Here is a 10915-nt window from a genome sequence, read left to right on the forward strand (position 1 = left end):
ATGAATTGAGGAGGTGAGGGCTAAAGAACTGAGTCATGTGAATTTGAACAAAGTAATTCTGAGTATCTTCTCAAATTTGTAAATGCACTTTTCATTCAGTTAGAGTCTTTCCATCATGTGACCTCAGATATCTTTTCTTTCCCATCTTAAATCTTTCCCCATTTTCAGATATGGGACACCATATTCTTCCCTTGGAGTTTTTTTGTTTCTTTGTTTTACTATGGATAGATACAGAAAGAAACTGAGAGGGGAGGGGAGATAGAGAAGGAAAGAGACAGAATCACCTACAGCACTGCTTAACTACTCATGAAGCTGTCACCCTACAGGTGGGGCCCAGGGTTAGAACATGAGTCCTTGTCCATAGTAATGTGTGTACTTAACTAGGTGTACTGCCTTGCCTGGCCCTGAGGAGGATTCATTCATTCTTTCTTTCTTTCTCTTTTTTTTTTTCCCACAGCACTGCTCAGCTTTGGCTTAATGCTTATGGTCATCCAGGGTTTTGTACCTGGGATTTTGGAGCCTCAGGCATGACAGTCTCTTTGCATGAACATTATGCTAGGAGATCCCACTATGATATTCTCATAAGATCCACTTACATATATACTTAATCTATGGATACTGTCTGCATTTCCCTTGTACTCTGTGTGCTCTTTTTACAATTCTTTACTGCATTAGAATGGGATCATTTTTAATGATCTATCTCAAACCAATTCCTCCTTAATTTTCATCTTCATTATCAGCTTAGTATGTCAATAATAAGGCTTTCTGGCAGGGTAGTGGCACCCAATCCTTGGTTCTTGCACTTGGTAAGGTGTGTGCCAAAACAGCTGCAACACCGCCTAGCCCTCTCTCTTTTTTTATTTCTTCTTTTGCATAATTTGAAATCTGCATCATGTCAGGGTTGGCCTTCACTCTGCAGCATTGATGCCAGTTTCCTGCCTCTTCAAACACCAGGAAATTCTTCTCCTCTAGTGGGGGGAAGATATATATTTTTAAAAGTATTTGATTAGATAGCTGACATTTTAAATTACAAATTACTCTCAACTGAGAGTTACCTGTGTGCGTATCCTGAGACTAGAGAGCATGCAGGAACGAATCCAAATACCCTTGTCATCACACTTCTAAACATGCACTGAAAATCCAAGTATTCATGTAAATCTACAGTGGCGATTCTAAACCACAGTCACCCCCAGGGGTCAAGTAGTTTGATACTGGACACAGGGTTCTCTCTCTCTCTCTCTTTCTGTCTGTCTCTCTCTCTCTCTCTCTCTGGGGGAAACAGAGCTGCTGGGAAATGTGTTCTTCCACTGCTCACTCCAAAAGCTTATTGTGACCCTAACTTCTTTCTCTCCCAGGACTCTGCAGAAACTGGTCAGGGGTCTGTGAGTTCTAGGATGGAAGAAACCACAGAGCCACCTGCAGGTGAGTGTCAGGGCAATCTACAAAGAGGCTGACTGGAGTGAGACATTAACTACAAAGGCTCAGGGAAAATGGGTTCCAGCTTAGCTTCAATACCTTCTGACAGGGAAAAGTGCAAGCAGTAGGCCTCCATGAATTCAACAGACACTGACCAACTACTACTCTGTAACAGGCTCTAATGACAGTCCTTGCTTCTCTACTTCTCTGTGGCAGACAGGACTGCTATATAAAGCTCTTCCTCATGAGGAATTCATTGCATTCCAGGCACAGGGATGTATAAGAACATCTTCCTCTTTACTTTGTCAACTCTTTTCTTGGGCACATGCTAGGTCAGGGTTTCCTGTCAGACTCTTGGACACAGAGACACAGAGACACAGCCTTCTTTGCAAAGAAGGTCCAAAGAAGGCCCATGTGTCATCTTCTACAGTGAGATGAGTCTCTTTATGGTCAGCCTGGATCTAGATTCAAATTTCTCTACATGTAGGTGTCAAACATCTGCATAAACATGAAGGGGGTCAAACGCCAGCCACTGAGGGGCTTCCACTAGAAGCAGATGACTCCCACAGCCTCACATGTGGAGACCAGCTGGGTTCCTGTACATGCCTCCTGCCGAGTCATACCTCCTTTTTGAAACAAGCTCATGACACTGAAAATCAATCCCAAGGGGGTGGGGAGATTGGCAGGGACCCAGTAGTCCCACAGAAAAACATGCACATCTCCAAGGAAGACACAGATCCCTTGCCATGCTCTAGCTACATCCTGTGGTCACGATGGGCTCATCACGACCACTTCAGCCTGAACCTATTTTGGATTCCTCTCCATATAGACACAGAATATCACTATGAAAATGGAATGGCTCCACTACAGGTGACTGAGGACCAGTCACAGGATCAGGAAATCTCTGGCTTGGCTTCCAGCCACCAGGAGTCCTTCCTTTTGGAGCAGCTATTTGAGGACACCCCAGGTTAGTTCCTCCACAAGCCCAGACCTCAGGTCAGGGCCAGCAGAGGAGAGGGAAATTGAACACTTTGCTGCCAGTGCCACCTCTCTGGACATTTCTCCCCTCTTGAAATCAAGCTCATGATACTGAAAACCAGCCTCACTATGGAAATGGGATCAGAATATACTAGTGACCCAGCATGATAACTTCTACTTCCAAGTTTCTAGAAACCTCTTAAGTTCTCCAATAAAAAGCCAAGGCCAGTTATATACACCTTCAAATTCAATCAAAAGTAGGGAGTCCAGGTCTCCTTTCTCAAATCCTCAAAGATTTTCCTGCTAATATGCAGGAATCATGTCATACTCTTATAACTGGGTTTGCTACCTCCATCTGTCCCTCTACAAAGGTTTCAGTTAGAAAGTGGACGCTCGACCCCTTGGTTTTCCACGTCCTTCATGCTCTCACTGCCTCTGCTCTGCTCCCTAGGGCCCCTACTTTGTCCATTGCTAATCCCACTGCTATGATCACAGGTCTCTGCACTGGGGGGTGACTCTACGTGGACCCTGGGCAGCTCTGTTTACAGAGGCCACCACAAGAGCATCTTGGTGGCTGTGGACCAGAGGGATGACTCTGATGCCACCCTCCATGATGTGGAAAGCATCAGGCAGAGCTCTGTGTTCAACCTTCTGCACAGTGCCCCCTCATGGCTGCCTCTGCTAGAGCTCACTGCCTCTGAGCTCAGTACTGAATACCTGATGGGCTGTGGAGACAGGGCCACCCACAAGCTGTCACTCTACAGCTATGCCCTGAGCCACCCCATCATCCCCGTGAATCTGGCAGTGGAGGACATCATGGACTGTGTCTATCTGCTACATCAGAAGGAAAAGGCCACCATCACTCAGTTCTCCTGCATCATGTCCGTGTTGTGCACCAGCAGCCACACAGAGCTTAACAAGGAAGACAGGGAGGAGTGAGGCCCTCCATCCAAGTCCCCTGATCCTGCTAGAGGTAGGCACCTCCTTCCTGACTGATGCCAGTGGTACAAAGGTGACCAGGCTCCTGAACACACCTCATCTACACCATGAGTCTGGGTGAGCTTATGCCATGTGAGATTAATTCGAGCAACTAGTCTGTGTGAGACAAAGGTTTCTGGCTGATTACAACAGGACAAGAGAATCACATCCCAACAATGGCAGGACTTGACTCATTCTCCTGGTGACAGCACATTCTGGGTGGAGGCTGCAGAATCTTGCTGTGTTGAGAGGAAATGTTGACTAGGTTTTAATATATTTAACTCTTCTGATAATAATTCAATTTACCTAATTGCTAGCGATAGAAATTCAGATGGGAGGGAGAGACAGTGGGGGAGAAATTGAGAGATACCTACAGCTTTGCTTTTCGGCTCCTGAAGCTTCCCCCCTGCAGGTGGGGATAGGGGCAAAAACCTAGGTCCTTGTTCACTGTGGCATGTGTGCTCACCAGGTGGGCACCACTTAGCCCTTTCATATATTTATCTCCATGGAGAAATACTCTCTTTGGCTTAACTTATATCTTCAGGAATCAAGAAGAAGCTAGTATATGACAATGTGATTTAACTAAGACAGCTCTCTGTTTTTCATTTCAGGCATGACAGTAAGACAGACTGCTAATTCCAATCCAGGAGAGTGACGCCTCCAGAAAGGCTCAGTGATGGAACATCTCAGGTCTCTCCAAATGGGATTCAGAGAGCCCCTACCTACAACCTACTCAGCTGATAATGGCTCAGGGCTCCCCTGGCAAATCTACAATCAGTGAGGCCACCTGGGTGTCTGCTGAAATGCCAACAGACAGCTTCCCCTTTCTAGAACTGACCCTTTCTTTTCCCTGTTACTTTATGATATCCAACTGAGAACAATTATTTTCTTAATCCTTTGCAGGATTTTGAGTTAGTTCTCAGTCCTGCCATCTATGTGTAAACTTCCTGGTGGAAGACATGAAGCCCTCTGACTAAGGCAGTTCTTTTAAACTTTTTGTCTAGTGGGGTCACAATGAAAAATGTCAACATTTCACATCCAGCTCATTTCATTTGAGGCATCTTCCTTGATCCCTTCTTACATCCTGCTTTGAAGGTCTTTTCACAGAAATCTCTTATTCCTTTCACTGTATGTATGTAGTTATAGAGTCTTTTATTGTATTTTCTTGTTGATTGTATTACTATAATAAATATCACTCCCTGACTCTGTACCTTATATGGCCCCTCTCTTTGCTCAGGGCTCAGATGAAACCTTGGTGGGCTCCTCTGGGCAGCTCTGCATTAGCTGACGTCCCACGTGTCTGCAGGCAGCTCATAGCTCAACTGGATCTATTTTCTGTGTGTTGCCTGTTCCCCAAATCTCCACAGGGTGGCACCTAGCTTCTTCAGTGCCAGAAGAAGGGCTCCCATACTATAGCCAGACAGCCACTGAGGTCTCTGCCTGCTTCCCATTTGTTCATGTTCCATGTGCCAGAGCAAGGACATGGCTGAGTCTACAGTCAGCCCAGGAGGAGACAGTAGCAGAGACCAAAGATGGCGCACTTCGGGCTTCTGGATGGCTGTTACTGTGATCAACACATTTCACTGCAAAGTTCAAGGTGACACCTCTACTGCCATAGGCCCTCAGCTACTAGCCTTTTAAAGACTCCTTAGCCCAGCACTTCCCAGACAGTCACCAATTGTGGGGACAAATGGTCATGGAATAGCCACTCATTATGCTGACACTGGCATCTGTACACCACATGTAGATCAGAAGGTCACAGGTCAAAACTGGCATCCTGGGGAAACTAAGGTCACTGTTCAACCTGACTGCACTTTCTCTTTTTAGGAAAACTTAGTACTACATTGCCTACTAAGAACTTTAGAAAATATAACACCCAACATTCTTTCAAGAGAAGTGACATTTTTAAACAAGCAAGTACGCATTTCCAAAATAAAAAGCACACATTTTCTAAAATATCAGAGTATGCTTTTGTCAAAATTTAAAAAATGAAAACCTGTGTACACTAGGACCACACCTGATAATTATAAAAGTTTAAGGTCAGGAGTTGGGCAGTAGCACAGCTGGTAAAGCACAGGTGGCACAAAGCAGAAGGACTGGGGTAAGGATCCCGGTTAGACCTGCCAGCTCCCCACCTGCAGGGGAGTTGATTCACAATTGGTGAAGCAGGTCTGCAGGTGTCTATCTTTCCCTTCACGTCTCTGTCTTCCCCTCCTCTCTCCATTTCTCTCTATCCTATCTGACAAGGTCAACAACAACAATAACTATAAAAAATTAAAAAGTGCAATAATGGGAATAAATAAATTTTTAAAAGTTTAAACTCTCTGAAAGGAAATAAAAAAGAAACAGGGAGTTGGGCAATAGCGCAAGGGTTAAGGGCACATGGCGTGAAATGCAAGGAGTGGCGTAAGGATCCCCAGCTACCCACATGCAGGGGAGTCACTTCACAGGCGGTGAAGCAAGTCTGCAGGTGTCTATCTTTCTCTCCACCCGTCTTCCCCTCCTCTCTCCTTTTCTCTCTATTCTATCTAATAACGAAGACAACAATAATTAAAACAACAATAAAAACAGTAACTATTTTTCAATAGTGACCCACTTTTTAAGCTACTTATAAATACAATCAACATTATAGTTTCTTTTGCACCTCCCTAATAACAAGTGTAATATTTTAATGTATTTATTGACTACCTGTACTTTTTATGTATTTATTGACTACCTGTACTTTTTATGTATTTATTGACTACCTGTACTTTTTCTGTACCCTATTCATAATATTTGAAAAACTCTAAAGGCCCATGTGTCGTTTTCTTTTTGATGTTTCATTGTTGTTGCTAATGCTACGGCTCCTGCTCATTAGCTATAGGACTCTATCATCATTATCAGCTGTCTTCATTTATTTTATTCATATATAATAAATATATCATTTATGTTATTTTTATTATTACCTACAGGACTCTAACATCATCATCAGCTGTCTTTATTTTATTTATTCATTTTGAACGTATGTAGAGACAAAGATGAAGAACCGAGGTGCGGAACTGTTCTACTATTTCTAAAACTTTCCGCCATCCCCACCTAGCGAGTGGGGACTGGAGCTGGAACCCGGGTCACCAACATGGCAACTTAAGTGCTCTACTGGGTGACACACTAACTGCCCACTTTTCTCAATTTTTGAGAACTTCCCATAGTCTTGAATACTCAGATTGTCTCCAGGCATGTCACTCATCTAACTTCCTTATCTTCCACTGACCCTGCTGGGGAGCCAGCATAATGGTTCTGTATGTCAAAGGCTTCCATGCCTGAGGCTCTGAAGTCCCAGGATCAATTTTCAGCTCCACCATAACCCAGAGCTGAGCAGTGCTCTGATCTTTCTCTTTTTGTATCTCTCTCATTAAAATATAAAGAATCGGGAGTTCACTGGTAGTGCATCTGGTTAAGTGTACGTGGTGCAAAGCACAAGGACAGGCATCAGAATCCCAGTTAGAGCCTCAGGCTCCCCACCTGCAGGGGGTTTGCTTCACAGGTGTGAAGCACATCTGCAGGTGTCTATCTTTCTCTCCCCTGTATTCCCCTCCTCTCCCCATTTCGCTCTGTTCTTTCCAACAACAGCTACAACAGTAATAACTACAGCAATAAAACAAGGGCAACAAAAGGGAATAAAGAAATATTAATAAAAATATTTTAAAAATATAAAAAGAATATATATATATATATTTTTAGGGTCCGGGCAGTGACACATCTGGTTGAGCCCACATGTTACAGTGCACATTGAACCAGGTTCAGGCCTCTGATCTCCGCCTGAGTTGGAGAAAGCTTCAAGAGTGGTGAAGCAGGGCTGCAGGTGCATATCTGTCTCTCGCCTACTCCACCTCCCCCTCCCTTCTAAATTTCTCTCTGCCCTTTCCAATAATAATAGTCTGTTAACAAACATATATATGTACTTTAATTTCTAATATTTAATTGTATGCTAGTCCCAAGACATATGCACAGCTATGTTTATATAGCTATATAGCTGGTAAGTCAAAATATAGAAGCAACCTAAACACAGACAACTAGATAACTATGTTAGAATGGGGCATGGCTGGTGATGCACATAGCTGAGACTGCTCTTACCATACACAGGGACCTGGGTTTGAGCCCCTACTCCCCACCAGCAGGAAGGATTTTTAATGAGTGGTAAAGTAGGTTTAAAAGTCCCCCTCTCTCTTTTTTTTCTTTTTTTCTTTAATCCCCCCTCCCCCCGTGTAATTGCTGTGGCTCAGTGCCTATGCTACAAATCCAATGCTCCTGGAGGGTATTTTTTCCTTTTTTTGACCTTGTTTTTTAATCTTTTTTGTAGTTATTATTGATTTTTATTTCTGTCATTGTTGTTGGACAGGAGAGAGAGAAATTGAGAGGAGGGGAAGACAGAGGAGGGAGAGAAAGATATAATTAGTGAAGTAAATGAATAAATCAATTAACAGATTTTTCCTTTTTTTGCCTCCAGGGTTACTTATTGCTGGGGCTCAATAAGAATCCACTTTTCCTGGTGGCCTATTTTTTCGTTTTATTGGATAATACAGAAATTGAGAGGTGGGAGTCGGGCGGTAGCACAGCGGGTTAAGCGCATGTGGCTCCAAATGCAAGGACCTGCGAAAGGATCCCGATTTGAGCCCCGGCTCCCCACCTGCAGGGGACTTGCTTCACAGGTGGTGAAGCAGGTCTGCAGGTGTCTATCTTTCTCTCCTCTTCTCTGTCTTTCCCTCCTCTCTCCATTTCTCTCTGTCCTATCCAACAATGTCATTGATAATAACTACAACAATAAAACACCAAGGGCAACAAAAGGGAATAAATAAGTAAATATAAAAAAATTAAAAAAAAAGAAATTGAGAGGTGAGAGGAGGGAGAACGACGGACACACTAGCAGACCAGCTTCGACTCTTGTGAAGCGACCCCCCTGAAGGTGGGGAGTGGGGTTTGAAACTTGATCCTTGCATGGGTCCTTGTTCAGAGTACTATGTGTGCTTAACCAGGTACACTGCCAGCCCCTTCAATATACATATTTTAAAATATTTTATTATCTTTATATATTTATTGATGGGATAGACAGCCTAAAATTGAGAAGGAATGGGGGTGATATGGAGGGAGACACCAGCAGCACAGCTTCACCACTCATGAAGCTTTCCCCCTCCAGGTGGGGAATAGGGGCTTGAACCTGAGTCCTTTAGCACTGTAACATGTGCTCTCAACTAGGTGAGCCACCACCCAGCCTCTCCCTCAAAATATTTTTTTCAAGACAGCACTTCTTGGTGAAAAAAATAGGAGACTTCCCCTCTCTGGCTAACAACACCATCAAGTGTGGTTAGAGGTGCAGAGGAGCAGGTCTGAGTTTTGTTTTTTTTCCCTGAGAACATGTAGCTGAAAACATGGAAAATGGGATAAAAAAGACACTGGGAACAGGTGAATTTGGGACAGGGGTATTGATGCCTTTACATTGTACAATGCCTGTTTTCTATTTTCATTATTTTAATTAAGTATTTTACCTAAAACAAATTACACTGAGATGACAAAACAAATAGAAAGACCCAGCAACTATATTGATTTGTATTGATGTACAAATCAGTATATTCTTTAGTGTACTAAAGAAAACTTTTAGCAAGGCAGGTCTGAGTTTTGTGCCACAGTAAGGGCTGGTCAGGATGGATGAAATGTGTGAAGACAATTAAGCTTAATACTAAACAGCTGCTATTGAGAGAGTTTGGAACTGCTATTTTAAATCCAACCATCCCAACTTAAATATCTTCACACTCACCCATCAATGTGTCTGGGGTCTCATTTTCCTTAGAAGTCAGACACATCTGATGCTGTGCAACCTTGAATAATAATTTTTTAAAAACTGGGGTTACAACCCACGTTTCACAGGATATACTTGAAGAAAACTTGTCTTTAGCTTCCCAAAGGTTCACAAAAAATGAATCAAGTGAAAATGTAAATTCTCTTAGCTCCACAGACTTGACTACAGTTTGAGAGTAAACATTGTTGATTTCAGTAACTCTTGGACAGAGTGCATAAGAACACTATATATTTGAAACACTACTGTCAACACTGTATTTCTTCTTGCACAGTGACTGTTTCCTTGTAAATGACAGATATATATTCTAGCAAACTCAGCACTTTGTAAATCAACTTTAAATACAGATCATAGTTTCAAATACTCCCTTGCAAGGAAATATATTGTATCCACATAGCAGTTAAAGTGCTCCTTAATGTAGGGGGGAGGAGAGAAACACCTTGAAAGTGTGAGCAACTTACAAGAATAGAGACCAACTCTCAAATGATCAAAAATTAATGTTAACTAGGAAAAATGCAGAGGTAGCAATTACTAGGAAGAGGGTCCCAGGACAGGCTGGGAGTAGTGATGAGAACATCTCCTGAGACGGAGAGAGTGCCAGATTAGGTGATCATTTCAGCCAGATAGGTTCTGTATATGCTGGGACGCTGTTTGTCTGTCTCTCAGTCCCTGCCTTTGCCTCTATCTCTGTCTCCATATATATAAAATCGGGCATGTCATGAAAAATATTTAAAAAGAGAAATATAACTCTGAACATGATCTAAAGAAATGCTTCCTGAAAAGTCCGATCAAAGTATTATTCTGAGTCTATATGAGAAACAGTCTCATTATTAGTAAGGTACACCAAAGTCATTAAAGGCAAATACCGGGGGCTGGGCCGTACACAGCGGGAGAAGCACACATGGCTCAAAGCACTAGGATGGGCATAAAGATCCCAGTTTGAGCCCCACTTCCTTATGTGTGTGGGGAAGGTCGCTTCACTAGCAGTGAAGTAGGTCTGCAGGTTTCTGTCTTTCTCTCCCCCTCTGTCTTCCTGTCCTCTCTCAGTTTCTCTCTGTCCTGTCCAACAACAACAGGTATAGCAACAACAACAACAACAACAAGGGCAATGAAATGGTAAAAATAGCCTCCAGGAGCAGTGGATTCCTAGTGCTGCCACCAAGCCCAATGATAACTATGGAGGTAAAAAAAAAAAAGACTAAAACTCATAGGGTATACATGACCTTCAGAGACAAGCACATACTCAGTGCATATACAAAGGGAAAAGAGGAGACTTGGGTGGTAGTGCAGCTGATTATGCGCCCATGGCTCAAAGTGCAAGGATGGGGGTAATGATCCAGGTTGGAGCCCCTGGCTTCCCACCTGTAGGGGAGTTGCTTCACAAGCAGTGAAGCAGGTCTGTAGGTGTCTATGTTTCTCTCCCCTCTCTGTCTTCCCCTCCTCTCCTCATTTCTTTTTTTTTTCCTCCATGGTTATTGCTGTGCTCGGTGCCTGCACCATGAATCCACCGCTCCTGGAGGCCATTTTTCCCCCTTTTTGTTGCCCTAGTTGTTGCAGCCTCATTGCGGTTATTATTGCCATTGTTGACATTGCTTTGTTCTTGGATAGGACAGAGAGAAATGGAGAGAGAAGGGGAAGACAGAGAGAGGGGGAGAGAAAGATAGACACCTGGAGACCTACAACACCGCCCGTGAAGCGACTCCCCTGCAGGTG

The 10915-nt window shown here is 43.4% G+C and overlaps 1 long non-coding RNA gene across 1 annotated transcript in view; it reads right to left on the reverse strand.

Moving 5' to 3' along the window:
• The window catches only part of LOC132536194 (uncharacterized), a 33778-nt gene extending 24556 nt beyond the window's left edge, over nt 1-9222 (reverse strand). The window contains exon 1 of the long non-coding RNA XR_009547857.1: nt 9164-9222. This is a non-coding gene — a long non-coding RNA (uncharacterized LOC132536194). The remainder of the gene's footprint in view (nt 1-9163) is intronic.
• Between the last annotated feature and the right edge of the window lie 1693 nt (nt 9223-10915).

Source organism: Erinaceus europaeus (assembly GCF_950295315.1).
Source record: "Erinaceus europaeus chromosome 6 unlocalized genomic scaffold, mEriEur2.1 SUPER_6_unloc_39, whole genome shotgun sequence".
In the NCBI taxonomy this organism is placed as follows: domain Eukaryota; kingdom Metazoa; phylum Chordata; class Mammalia; order Eulipotyphla; family Erinaceidae; genus Erinaceus; species Erinaceus europaeus.